The sequence below is a fragment of the Eptesicus fuscus genome, chromosome 22, assembly GCF_027574615.1.
Source record: "Eptesicus fuscus isolate TK198812 chromosome 22, DD_ASM_mEF_20220401, whole genome shotgun sequence".
In the NCBI taxonomy this organism is placed as follows: Eukaryota; Metazoa; Chordata; class Mammalia; order Chiroptera; family Vespertilionidae; genus Eptesicus; species Eptesicus fuscus.
In genome coordinates this window covers 28,682,897-28,697,555 of record NC_072494.1, presented here as the reverse complement: position 1 = coordinate 28,697,555, position 14,659 = coordinate 28,682,897, and positions in this window count along the sequence as shown.

Sequence of the window (14,659 nt, the reverse complement as noted above, 5' to 3'; positions counted from 1 at the left end):
TATTTTAATGAGGAAAACAAAAACAAACTTTTCAGTTAGTCAGTCATCAAATATTTATTGAGTATTTTCTGTTTTATGATACTATAATGTTAATAGGGTAATTTTTTCAATTCAGCTAATCCCTTGAATCTAAATGGTGGAAATTATTCCTTTGTTTTTTTCCTCCAGACCATCATTATTTACAGAGATGCATTTATATTCATTCATTCATCCTCCAGTGTATTTCCACTCCAGCTTCTATCAAGCTGTCCAAAAATGGCATTAGCCACAAATAAACACCATCATCACCATCAACATTGTCACTGATGGAGCACAGTGATCTGGGAACTCCCTGAATGGACTATGCTAAGGTGGCATCTAGGTCTGTCTCGTTCATTCGTGTTCCTCTATTCAGGGAGGAAGAAGGGTGAGAAGACCATGGAAAAGAAGACAAATGCATAGCCAGGCCTTTTCTACATTATTTTTAGAAATAGCCTCGAAAGGTCCTCCTTTGAGAATTGGTGAAAGCCTGGAAGAGGAGGGGAAAGTAAAAAGAAAAACACATAAAGATGTAGAAAAGAAAGAATTTGCAAATCAGAATGCAGGTCATTTGAACAGAGAATCCTAAGAGAGGACCATGGCTGAGGGGGGAGAGGAGAAGGAAAAGGTATGGAAGGAAACTTGGGAAGGACGCTGCCCTGAGTGCTGATCAGCGGCTTCTTGGGCGTGGACGAATGGACGGCATCAGTCACAGAGCTAAACTCCCAGTGTCTGAATGCCAGTGTCGATCTGCTCATTCAAACTGAGAATTCTTTGGTATAATTATAACACCACACCCCCAGAAATCTTATTTTAGACTTCTACAACTCTCTTATATAGACTTTTAAATAATTTTAAATAGAAGCTGAGTCTAAAATCAATTCTTCCAGGTGATTTTGATGCAGTGGTCTAAACACCTGAAAAAATATTGCAGACATCACCCCGGCATATTTTTAACGTCATGCTATGTTTTAATGTTTGCCACATTCCATAAATGTTAACCCCCAAAAATCCAAGTCTTTACCACAGACCCTCAAGTCTCACATAAATTTCAAGGAAAGAGTGTGTGTGTGTGTGTGTGTGTGTGTGTGTGTGTGTGTGTGTGTAGAGGTTGGTGCAGAGAAGGTGAACTATTCAGCGAGTCCCTTCAACTTTGTGTCTCATGTGACTTCGTATTTGGACTGATCTCTATCTGCCTCTGGAATTATGGGAGGAATAGTACACTTCCCAAAGTGATAGGTCTGTGTGAGGAGAATTGGAGCATCAGTGACCAGGGATCACCTGACAGTAATTCAAAGTGATGTCAAAGGGGAAGGATTATGACTATTTTTATTTCCTGAAGGTAAACAAACTGATAATTTATGTTCAAAAGGAGGAGTTTTTCTGGGGGGAAGTATATATCTGTAAAACAACTTGTTGTATTCCTCCAGTTCCTTCAGACCCAGCTCCCACACCCTGGGAGGAAGAGTGCGGGAAGGGGGCTATGGGCGTTTCTTTGGGCCTCAGTTCTGTGTGTCTCAAGGTTCTGGTGGTCAAGGCTGAGGACTCACAGGGGAAGAAGCCCGTGATGGAAGAGAACACGAGAGCTTCTTCAATGGCATACAGTAGGTTCTCAATCAATATTTGTGAAATAAATTAACTCCTGATACATTGGTTGTTAATGTTGTTTTTTAAAGAATTTAAAAACTTAAATCTATGTGTGTGTGTGCGCACACTCACACACAAAGGAAATTTTCTGCCATTCTAAGTTTCCCCCATTTAGTGAGTATAGATATAGATATTTTCATATGGTTGTAACTGAGTATGTGCTAATTACAACTCGAAAGTTGTTTCATGGATCTGAGTTTCTTCTCCCGAAATGTTCTTCCTGGGCTCCAGGAGGCCTTTCATTCACGCATACATTCCTGGCCGCCTCTCAGAGGGGCTCAAGGCTACCTCCCAAGCCTGTGGCTTTCAGAGGTTTCTCAATGGAAACTGTCTCTCCAGAGAATGAAGAGAAGAGCTTATTCCATTTGTCTTAGGACTGCCTGACTGAGAATTGTTCTTGGGTGCATTTAGCCAAAATGATCCACAGCCTTTTCCTCCTTCTTTGAAGCTAAGTGAGTTTTAAGAGTGTGATCACCCTCTCTCCTCCACTCACCTCCTGCCCCCAAATACACATACACATACCTACACACACACACACACACACACACACACACACACACACACACACACACCATTGTTGCCTAAGATAAGGTCCAACTAATTGCCTCTGGGAATATCCCCTCAAATCTTTGTCTTTCCCTCAGAAATATTCTCACCTGACTTTGCCACTGGGAGCATAAAAATTAAGTTTCCTGTCTTCTTGGCTGTGAGTCTTTTATAGTCTTTATTTTTTATTTAATGTGGTCTTAAACCCAAAGTGGTCCACACTATATTCATTCAAAAAGAAAGGAAACACTAGCATTTTCTTTTTGGATTGTATATATTCTTAGAAATTCTTCAGTAATTGTTATTTCCATCCCATGTGGTTGTAGCAGGTCCTGTCCTGAATCTCACCCTACAGCTGTCACAACTGCCCCGAAGGCCCACCAGTGTCCCTGGGGTGGAAACAACCTAATGTGATTCCAAATCTGCCTGTTTGAGGATAGAAGTCGCCATCTAATTACCAACCATGGCAAGAAAGAAGCTGCGTAAGCATAGCTCATCCAGGTAAGACAGACAACTACAGCTTTCTAAATTGCAATTAGCTCACTAACACTGCAAAAATCCCATAATGACCAGAAGAGTCAAACATGCTACCTCTTATTGTTCTGTTCTCAGTGTCTTCACTCCTCAATTCTCTCCTCTCTGACCTGTCAGCATGGGTCTCAGAAGCCAAACATAATGGTGGTGGTGGGGATTATTGCCGAAAACCACACAAGATAAGGAGATGAAGTCATTGACAACACACTGCATAAATGCAAGGGTTCACAACAATGGTCATAGCTTCTCTGAAAGTGTATAAAATGGTATTGTGAGCTAAGCATGTTTGCGTGTGTGTGTGTGTGTGTGTGTGCATATGTGTGTTTGCCTTACAAGACCATTGCAAGATGCACTGTCTTCTCTTCAAGGCAAAGTCTTGAAAACCCACTGTCCTTACTTAGCTATTTAATTAATGGTAAATACTTAAAATACTAAAGGAGCCTTTTATTTCAGAGAATCTTAAAGATGGACGGGTGTTCAGAGCTCTTCTAGTTCTCAACTTGCTTTTGCTGGACCCACAATGAGATATTCCAATTATGTGGACTGGGCTGGAGCCTGGGAATGTGTTCATTTAAAAAACCCCAGATTTGTTCTGATATCCAGCTAATGTGGACAAATTTAGTCCAAACCTGGTATTTTTTTACACGAGAAACATAGAAACTAAATGAATTATTAATGAGACATTTAACTCTCTGGAGACTAAATAATTTCATTATTCTACAAACATTTATCATGGGCTTTGCTCTATGAGGCAACGACTGACGACAAACAAGACGTGACCTTTGTCCTCAATCACCTTACCTAGTCAAAACAAATAATCATCTTCTGATGATTAAATGAGTTAACACAGTAAAAGCATAGGCCAACTAAGGATGTGATAGAGATATGTGCAATTAGGATTGACTCCTCTACATTTGGACCCTGGAATTCTATGTAAAATAAATACCTCTGCATTGGTTTTTCTTTTCAGGAAATTGTGGCAACTATTTTAACCTGTGATGGAGCAATCTCAGGATTCCATACCACCAATTTGGGAAGAGTGAGGCATAACCTCTGTCTATTGGCTGAACTAACCATCCATGGGTTGTCCTAACTCAGTTGACCTTCATCAAGATACTTGCTCATTAAGGAACAGGAGGGCAAATGAAGAGACTGTGGGCTTCTACTTCTTCAGATTGTCCTGCTGCCCAGCTGCAGAGGACATACGGTCACAACAACCTTTGTGTGTTGAGATTCTAAACCTGCATTTCCTTCCCAACAAGTCAATGTTTTGGCTGAGTGCTGCCATTTCCGCTGCCCCATTTCTACCAACCCTGATCCAGCCTCTACAGTGGCCACTATGCTGCTCTGGGCGTTGGACTGGACAGCACTGAGTTCCTTGTCCACTGCTACGGCAGTGCAGGTGCATTTCCTCCATGACAGAGTGCCCTAGATCAGGACAGACACTCATTTTCCCCTGCCTAACTACACCCAAACACTGCAAGCCAACTCAGGGGCTCACTGATGCCTCAGGCCATTCTGTCCTCAAGTTTGCTTCTCAACTCCATGGGAAACTAAATTTTCAGTTTTTAAAATTTGTTTAGATTCTTTCCCATTTGGGGCAGAATTTTATTAATAAATGCTTAAAGAGCAGCTCCACAGTTATGAGTGATTTTTCATTGCCAGAATAAACACTCACTAACTAGTTATATAAATGCATCCTTGACTGGCTCAGGAAAAATTCATTTTATTGTTAAGAACAATAGGAATACCATACTTGGGGTATTATCACTAATATTTTGATAACAGCATAGCATCCTAAAGGATGATGATCATTCTCTTCTACAAATTATCCTTCTGTCCTATTTTCCGAGAAAATTATTGAGACTGGTGGACCATAAGTCTCACTTAAAACTGCCTCTGATGGGCATGTTTACATGAAAGAACATACATACAAATACAGACATGAGCCCCCCAAAGGTGAATCATTTAATGGGTTCCAAGCTTCCGTTATTCTACAGTTGACCTTGCTCACTCTCTTATTCTTATCTGTATCCAGGATGAATTAAATAGAAATGAAATTACCCCAGACGAGGATATGGTGGAAACTTTAGTCTCATGATAAGGAATCCTTTCACAGCATTTTAACCATGCATTTCCTCTTGGAATCTGACTGTGGAGAGAGACAATCTTCCTCGGCAACAATGCCTCCATTCCACCAGCCTCTCGGAGCCAAAGTCTTATATCAGATTCACTCTCAAACACCATGGACCAAGCATCTGTGGCCATCTTTCACGCTCTTTTCCTGTTTATTGCCTTAAACCTGGGAAATGGCTCGCTGAACAAAGGCAGTTCCCCAAGGCCAAGCAGTGTGCAACACGCTAATACATATTCAAACCCATGTCTTTCAAATGTCATTGTGAATCATCTTCCCCTCCTTCCTTCCCATGGTTCAGTCATCTTGCTGGCTCTGAGTTTTCGCCTTTTGTCTCAGGCCTCAGCTGCCTTCAGTTTACTGCCTATGACTGCGATTGTCTTTGTCTCCTTTATCCGCTTCACTGTGTCTCATTTTCCTAAAGTATCTGGCACCCACTTTTCCACAACATTGTTCCTTTGTTCCAGGAAAAAAAATAATCTGGGGAAGCAGCAGAAACACAGTTCCAAAGGCCACAGGGTGACATCCTCTCCCACCTGATCTTTATTCATATCTGGGTTTTAATTGCATTTTTCCCCCATTTCTCAAGCACCATCCACCTCCCTTCCTCCCTGACAGGAAGGAGCATTTTATTTCTCATTCAAAACGCTTTCCTACTGATCTCTATTCTTCAGAAGCTCCAGAGGCCTCTTGTTACCTGTTGGTTTTTCTCGCATTGGTTGATCTGTTGGCCTTGCTGTAGTTTATTACCTTTTCAACCCTCCCCTCCCCCCGCCCCTCTTTCCAAACTTAGGCCAGAACTTACAACCTGCTGTCTTTTCTCATCTTCACTATCATTATCTTCAGACCAAGTCTTCCCAAAATGGAATTTTTTTTTTTTTTTTACCAACCCCGTGCTCTTTAAAGAAACAAAGAGGAGAATTATGTGATGGTTTCCACCGTCGGAGTCGGAGTCGGAGCGTCTGTGGCTTTGTTTGAACGAGAGCTTCAAATCCAAAGCTAAACCTTGACTTAACACACAAACTCAATTGACGAGAGGAGTACCGTGTTCAAGCCCACCAATTGGCCGAGGACACAATCAGAGGGTTATTGGCAGGTATCTTCTTATCTCCCTGGTGCACTGACAAAACTCAATTCATTAAAATAATAAAAAAAGATCTTGGTCCCTCATGTGAGCGGCATGTGATTTTCCATGAACGGTCGGCTCAGAAGGCATCGTGCCTATTATACATTCCATTTATAAATCAAACACCCCTCGTCCTGCGGCTGCACGCTGACATGTCAGCGAGGTTTGGGTCAGCCGCACACTCTTCCACGTGAACAGCAGATTAAGGCAAAGAGACAGGGAAGCGGCTCTTTTTTCCCCCCCTTTTCCACCAGTAATAGGCAGCTTGAACGTTCAAATTGGGCTGAGACTCCAAAACCAAAGTCCCATGAACCATAGAAGCAAAGAGACTTGAGATAAAAGCCAGGATCTGTCTGTTCCCTTGGAGCCTTCACCTTTCTTTCTCTCCCCTTCATCATGCTCATTGCAAAGTAAAGTATGTGCATGTGTGTGTGAATTAAAGAATATGTCCAGGAAAAGATGGGATAAAATCTTACCCAAGAAAGACTTTGGTTTCTAAAGCCTGTGGAGGTGGTGTGAGGCCTAGGAATCTGGGGCTCTGTGCAGGCCGGGAAGTGAAAACGGAAAGAAGAGTTTCAGGGTGTCAAGCAGAGAACCACCGAGGGCCTTGCTGAGTACTCCACCATGAAGGGAGCATGTTCCAAGTCAGCCAGCCATGTGTTAAAGTCACTTTGCAGTTCCTCACTGCATGTGGAACTAGTTTCACCAGGTACCCTCCCATCTATGTCAAAAACATGAGATTCATCCAGACCTGCTGGGGAGGAGATTTTGTTAAGAAAATTTCCCACCGAACAGGTATGTCAAAACTTCCCAATCTCTCCTCCCTTGTCCCCACTCCCATCACTCATACCTCTATTATCTTTAGTCCATAATAATAGAAAACAAAACTGGAGGGGAGGCAAAGAAGAAGAAATCTGCTTGTAACTTGCATTTCCTTTGGATCCTTTTTTTTACCTATTGTACTAGACAAGAACCAGGAAAGAAATGAGTTGAGGGGATCTAGGAAGATAGATTTTTTTTCCTTTTTGATCTATAAAAAATTGTGAAGTTCTGAAATTGCACATTATCTTTGGGAAATGGTCACATATTATGGGTATTGATTCTACTAATGAGGGAAAGTCAAAGGGGGGAATGAGATATTGAAAAGTGGTGGTAACATAATTTATAACCTATTTTTTGCTCCCCATACTTTGAGGAATATGGAATAAATAATTCAGTAAAACCCCCCTAAAAAGAAAAAGAATAAAGATGATTAAAGTAGACTACATTAGTTATTTTCATTGAATTAAATATTGTAGAAACAAGTAGACCATGCATGGCATATCAGTAAGATTTCCATCCCAAAGACCATAAAATAAAGGTCTAAAATTCAGGTAGATTTTAAGATAAATGGGTTGTATCAAAAATGTTTTATTAAAGGATTTAATTGTTCTAATAAAAGTTTTTTAACAATCTTTGATTGATATTAGAACCAGCATTTAGTGTAGTTTTCAAAAAAATATATAGATTATAGATAAATTGAGCCACTTTTCAAAGGATGGGGTCCAGATAGATGAATCTAACAAAAAAAAAAAAAGAAATCCTCAGATAGTTGAAAACCACTGAGGTAGTGACTTGTCCCATGTCCAATTCAAGGGCTTTAAATAATAGTAATGTGCGATTGCTTGAACACAGAGTTGACATTCTGTGTGACTTTTACCTGGTTTCCCCTTATGCATGGCATTTGCCAGAGGTGGTGGAACTGAGAAAGGAAAAGCTAGTTGTCCTCTAACTGTAGGTCAGCTCCCCATGAGTAGCACAAAGATCATACCGCTTGCCCAGTGCAGCATGCCTTGTCATCTAAGGCCTTCCAATCTCACATAACTCCTTTCATGGAAGGCAATGTTTATTGCTGTTTTCATTAAATACAGCAACAGAACTGAGGATATTTTTCTTAGGTGGTGTATAATTTTGATCCACTGAACATTCTTTCGTTATAGTCTGATATTGTTTTCAGGATAGCTTCTAATGTTTTAATTAACTGTGATTAGACGGCTTGTTTTCAAGGTAGTTATTCATCTGAGTTTGCTAAATCGGTTTCTTTCTTAACTGGTGACATCATAAAACAAGCAGTGATCGTCGTAACAGGACAAAACCCAATGGATTAACATTTAAAGTCGTTAATTTGCTTAGAAGCAATATTTAGAAACAGACTATATGCCCCATTCACTCACAAGTGTGTGTCAACTAGTTAAGAAGCATTTATCCCTAAAATGTCATCTATATGTACATTACCAGTATAGAATGCAACGTCAATGTTGTTTTTTACTTTAGAAAGTTGTGTGCCCTTTATCCAGCTATTTTCTTTGTCCAGTAACTTAAGTCTATCTCTTTCTTTTAAGTTCTTATTTGCCAACCTATTGTACACACTGATAAAGCTTTATCAAAAAATCAGAATTAGTTTATGTTGTGATTTAATCTAGTAATAAAGCATTTAGATAAGTGCATATGCCCAGAATCATACAATATTATAAGTGCAGGATGCCTTAGAAAGCTCCTATTCTAAACTTTTCCATTAACAAATGGGAAAACTTCGGTGCAAGAGGTGAGACACTAGATAGCCCAGCTTGGATAAGAATCCAGTCTCCTGACTTGTGCTCCAGTGCTCTTCACATTAAATCATGCTACCCTCATAGGCTAATTAAGAAGGTCTGATTAAGCCCTAGCTGGTTTGGCTCAGTGGATTGAGTGTCAGTCTGCGGACTGAAGGGTCCCAGGTTTGATTCCGGTCAAGGGCACATGCCTGGGTTGCAGGATCAATCCCCAGTAGGGGAAGTGCAGGAGGCAGCCAATCAGTGATTCTCTCTCCTCACTAATGTTTCTATTTCTCTCTCTCCCTCTCCCTTCTTCTCTAAAATCAATAAAAATATACTTTAAAAAAAAAAAAAAGGTCTGATTAAGATACGGGAGATACTGCCTCTTGACTAAGAACTCTGATCCACCAACTTATAACCAACCTCCCATATGAGCAGAGGAGGAGGAGCCCACAAAGAGGCAATGAAGCACAAGGGACGGAAGTTGATCTGTAAACTATATAAAGGAAGGCGCTTTGGGGATGGCTAAAGGCCCAGCCAATCAAGATTGCTAACGTGCAGAGAGGTGGAAAGAATCCTAGCTGCAAATGCCAACATTTATAAGATATTTAGAGGAAGAAAGTTTTTCATGTCTACATATTTTGGGTAAGATGATACCAGAGCCAAAAAAGAAAAATCAGTTTCAGTAACAACACAGATCTCTCTCTTAGTTCAGTATAACTAATCACTCCATAAGAACCACAGACCCTTCATGTATTTCATATCACATCTGGTGTGTTATCTCTCCTGTTAGAAAATTATTCCTGAGATTTTAAAATGTCAACTAAGCTTATAAACTCCTAAACAGTTTACTAAATATGGAAAATCATGTGAGCAATTTTTGTGTTGCCACTATTTCAAACTTCATATTTATCAAAGTTATATGTGCATAGCCTAAAATTTCAAAGAGCTTAAGACTTATTTTAAAAATAAGAGTCCTCTGACCCCAGAACTGTTATGCAAAGACAACCTCTCTCAATTCTTTTAGTTATTTAATATGTGTTAATATTATCTTTCAATAGAATGTTTACTTGCACATCATTAATTTCCAAGATTAGGCATTAACATTTGTCCTCTCACCATAAAAATTAAGGGTTTAGCTTTTCTTCAACACTGCTACACCCAACACCATCATATATATTGTCATACATATATATGTATTCTTCCCCTCGCCATTCCTCTAATACAGGTATATATCAACTTTTGATTAGTTCATATTCATTGTTTATAGTATTACTAGAGTCCTGGTGCACAAATTTGTGCATGGGTGGGGTCCCTCGGCCTGGCAAGTGATCAATAATTTTCCAATTGGGACCGGCTGGCAGGCGTGGGAGGTTGGCTAAGGGAGTGTACTGACCACCAGGGGGCAGCTCCTGCATTGAGCATTTGCCCCCTGGTGGTCAGTGCGCATCATAGTGACCGGTTGACCGGTCTTAACAGTCCCTTAGGCTTTCATATATATATATATTACTATGTTTATCCTAATCATAGATGAGCTACCCTATTAAATAATTCTTTTTTCCTCAGATTTTAACATCTCTTACCTCTCTCTAGCTGTGTTTTTCGATTGTGGTTAGGCAGGGAATTGTTGTGATATAGTTGTCATAGTATATGCGTAAGTTTGGTCAAAGCTATTGATAATGTCATCACTTCAGCTGAGTTCATACATGATAAACACTTTACATGTTGAATGTAACTACCATACATAATATCTCCAGAAATATCACACTATGAATTGGCATTAAAACAAATAGTTATTGTGTACACAGAAAAAAAGAGAGTACTGGAGCTTAAATTTATTACTGGTAAAGCAAACATTTGTCATTGGTTGAATGATAGCAATTCAATATCTTCTTGCAAAGCATAACCAAGTGCTTTGTGTGAGACCAAAAAAAAAAGATACCCATGAGTAGAGAAACTATGTTATGTTGGTTAATGAGAATGTGGAAATGATTCCTTATCACAGCAATTAAGACCAGAAAGTACACCAAATCCCTCAGTAAAAAAGAAAGAAATTTCTAAGCAGCAAGGGACTGATGTGACTGATTCATACATCACACAGGACTAACATTAAGTAATTGTGTCATTTGATTGCAGAGATTTTTCTTTCTCTAGTTGTACATAAAATAATGACTTATATGATAGCATATTAAAGTCAACAAAATATGGAATAATATGCTGTGATTACATTTACGTTTAATGCCCTACAATCTACCTTTCCTAGCATCCTAGGACACCTTTTTCTCCCTGTGTATGTGTCCTAGACCAGAGATTGCCAACCGGTGGTCCGCAGACCACTGGTGGTCCGTGAGGTCCAAAAAGTTGGGGACCACTGTCCTAGACACCACATCATTCCCCTTGATTTATTTCCTTGTTTTGGCATACCACATCCCCTAGTTGTTCTGGTCAAGTGTTCATAGAAGTAATATTTTTGATACCTCACTTGTCAGAGGATATCCTTACTCTGAATGATAGTTTGGCAGGATATAAAATTCCAGGTTGAAATCATTTACCTTAAGAATTTTTAAGACATTATTACATTCTCTTCTAACTCCCAGTATTGTTATTGTTAACTCAAATGCCATCTGACATTCTACGCATATGACTTGGTCTCAACTCCCCAACCCCTGGAAGCCTTATGATTTTCTCTTTATCTCTAGTGTGTTAAAACTTTATGGTGATCTCTCATAGATCTGTTTTCATCCATTATGCTATGTTTTCAGTGGGTTCATTCAATTCGTAATGAGGAAATTTTTATGAATTGCTTCTCTGGCAATTTCTATTCCTTGTGCTTGTCTATTTTCTCTTTCTGGAACTCCTGTTATTTACATACTAGAGGCCCAGTGCACGAAATTCATGCATGGGGTGGGGGGGGGGTCCCTCAGCCCGGCCTGCACCCTTGTAATCCAGGACCCTTCGGGGGATGTCCAACTGCCAATCAGACATCCCTTTTGCAGACACCCCTCTCATAATCCAGGACTGCTGGCTCTTAACCACTTGTCTACCTGCCTGCCTGATCACCCCTTACCACTCTGCCTGCCTGCCTGATCGCCCGTAACCACTCACCTGCCTGCCTGATTGCCCCTAACTACTCTGCCTGCCTGATCACCCCTAATTGCCTCTGTCTCAGCCCCCGCTACCGTGGCTTCATCTGGAAGGACATCCAGAATGACGTCCGGAAGGTCATTCGACTGTCCAGTCTAATTAGTATATTATGCTACTATGCTGCCATAAAAAAGAAGGAATTCTCATCATTTGCAACAACCTGGATGGAATTGGAGAACATTATGCTAAGTGAAATAAGCCAGTCAATGAAAGAAAAATACCACATGATCTCACTCATTTATGGATAGTAAAGAACATTATAAACTGATGAATAAAAAGATAGATACAGAGACAGTAAAGCATCAAACAGACTGTCAAATTACAGGGGGAAGGTTAGGGAGAGGTGGGGAGATAAGAGATCAACCGAAGGACTTGTATGCATGCATATAAGCATAACCAATGGACTCAAAACTCTGGGGGGTGAGGGCATGTATGGGTGTGGGGTAGCGGGGGGGACAATGGTAAGATATGTACACATATAATACCTTAATAAAAAATAATAATTAGTATATTATGCTTTTATTATTATAGATGGGAATTTCTAGACTGACTCTCTACATTTTAAAAATCCATTTAATCTATTTTAAATGAATTTAATCTATTTTCTATCTTGTCAAGTTGTTCAACTTTATTGACATTTTCGCTATTCTATCTTTCTTCTTCATGTTTTCATTTTAAATCATATTTCAATGTCAAGGGTTCTTTTAAAACCTCTGAATATTCTTTTACTATAGTATTATGTTCTTGTTTCATACATATAATGACTTTTCTTATATTTTTGAGGCTAGTTTTTCCCCTCACAGTTTTCTTTTCTGAACACAGTTCCTATTTCTTCCAAATTTCTGTTTCTGTTGTTTGGTCTGTCTTTCTTATTCAAGGTTTCCCTTGAATGTATAGTAATCTGCTCATACTTTAAAATGGAGAACTAAAACGCTGCTTGGAAGTTGTGAGTGATGGACTTCATTATAAGGTAGGACTTCGCTCAGTCCTTTCATTACTGGATCCTTGAGTGTCCGTACTTTTAGGTCTATGGTCTTGGGCTAGTCAGATTTCTCCGAGAAGGGACATTCAATCTCCTGTCTGGCTTCTGGCATTTTGGCGGCCCGGTAAGAGATTAAAGTTGAGGTTCTTCCCTTTTATTGTGATCATCCTGTTTTTAGAAGGTTTCCTCTGCCCTCAGCTGTGCCTGTGTCTTCCAGTCCAGAGATCTTCTGGTTCACCTCTCCTAAAAGGAAATCTCCTCTTTTTAAATTATGGTGTGGAGGAATGGAAAAGGGAGACAACTGCTCACTTACACAGCATGAGAACACGGATGTGGGCTTAACTGCTTCTTTAACTGCCTAGCAATCAATTCTGTTCTCAGCCCCATCTACACCTTCACTTTCAAAGACACCTTGCACTGCCAATTCCTGAGCCTTTAGAGGTTTAGAGGTTTAAACTAGATTGCTTCTGTGCTTTTTCCACTGTAAGCTTTCTGTTTTCATGGCCTGGCACTTAATCCATTGCCTTTCTAACTCTTGTTTTTATCTCATCTCATGTTAGTCTTGTCCCTGAGGATCTATGCTTTTCAAAACACCATTACTTTCATTTTAGTATGATTTTAGGGGGAAGCCATGGTAATCACAAATGTTTGATTCATCAATTAGTTGAAACACTGCCCCCATTAAACTAGGATGTGACTATAATTTCTTTCTTAGAATTATACATATAGGCCTAATCGGTTTGGCTCAGTGGATAGAGCGTCAACCTGCAGACTGCAAGGTCCCAGGTTCGATTCTGGTCAAGGGCATGTACCTTGGTTGCAGGCACATCCCCAGTGGGAGGTGTGCAGGAGGCAGCTGATTGATGTTTCTCTTTCATCAATGTTTCTAACTCTCTATCCCTCTCCCTTCCTCTCTGTGAAAAATCAATAAAATATATTTTAAGAAAGAATTATACATATAACAGAACTTGAAAGTATTAGAAACAAGCTTCTATCATAAAAATGTGTTAAACATCAGTGATAGAGAAGTGCTCATATAAAAACGATGTTTATGTAGGTTGCTCTATATCTGCTCTGGTCAAAAAGACATTCTCTATAGGTGCAACAAAGCATTAACTTTTATACTGGATAGTAATTTTTGAAAAGTAAATGCTTTTTCTCTTGTCTATGTCTCCTGAGTTTCAGTTAAAAATTTTTTATAACCATATATAGGTGGTTTTCTGTCACTACCAAATGAAGAAAGGTCCTCAGGGAGAAATATAGTCAAGGTTAGGGAGTTGAGTCTCAACAATACATTGAAGTGGAGTGTCAACTGAGTTGGATCACCTGTGATAACCATCTCCCCGACAACCATGCCACTCCACACTTGCTATGTAGCTGCCATATGCCTCAAAGGGCATTGACCGCACTGACATCTCCAAGGATGTAGCAAGTCAAGGGTGTCCTGTGCCCTTTGTCACAGGATCAAGTGGCTGAGGCCATCAGACTATCAGCACATGGCATTCCACTGGGCACAAGGATTGGCACTATGCTCAGATCACTTGCCAGATAATTGAGGAAGGCATTCTTTTTCCTTGGGCATTTTCAAGAGAGCAAATAGCTCAGCTACTTTTGGCAGCCTCGCTGGGCCTGCAAAGAAAGCCAGCCCTGGGTTGAAGACAACACAGTGGATGGCAGAGCAGAGAGACAGGAAAAACAACACTAGATGGTTGATAAACAAACCCAGAGGCCTGACTACCTCTGTATTTTTCATTATATGAATCAATGCACTCCTTTATTTTTAAAGTTGGATTAAGTTGGGTTTTTCTTTACTACTAGAGCTCATCACAGGCCAATATTATCTAGATTGCCTACCACAATTATATATTTCGTTTGTGAAAAAAATGTTAAAATGGATCTGACGCTAACATTCAAATCTTACTGATAAAATGCATTTATGACATGGGCTTATTTGC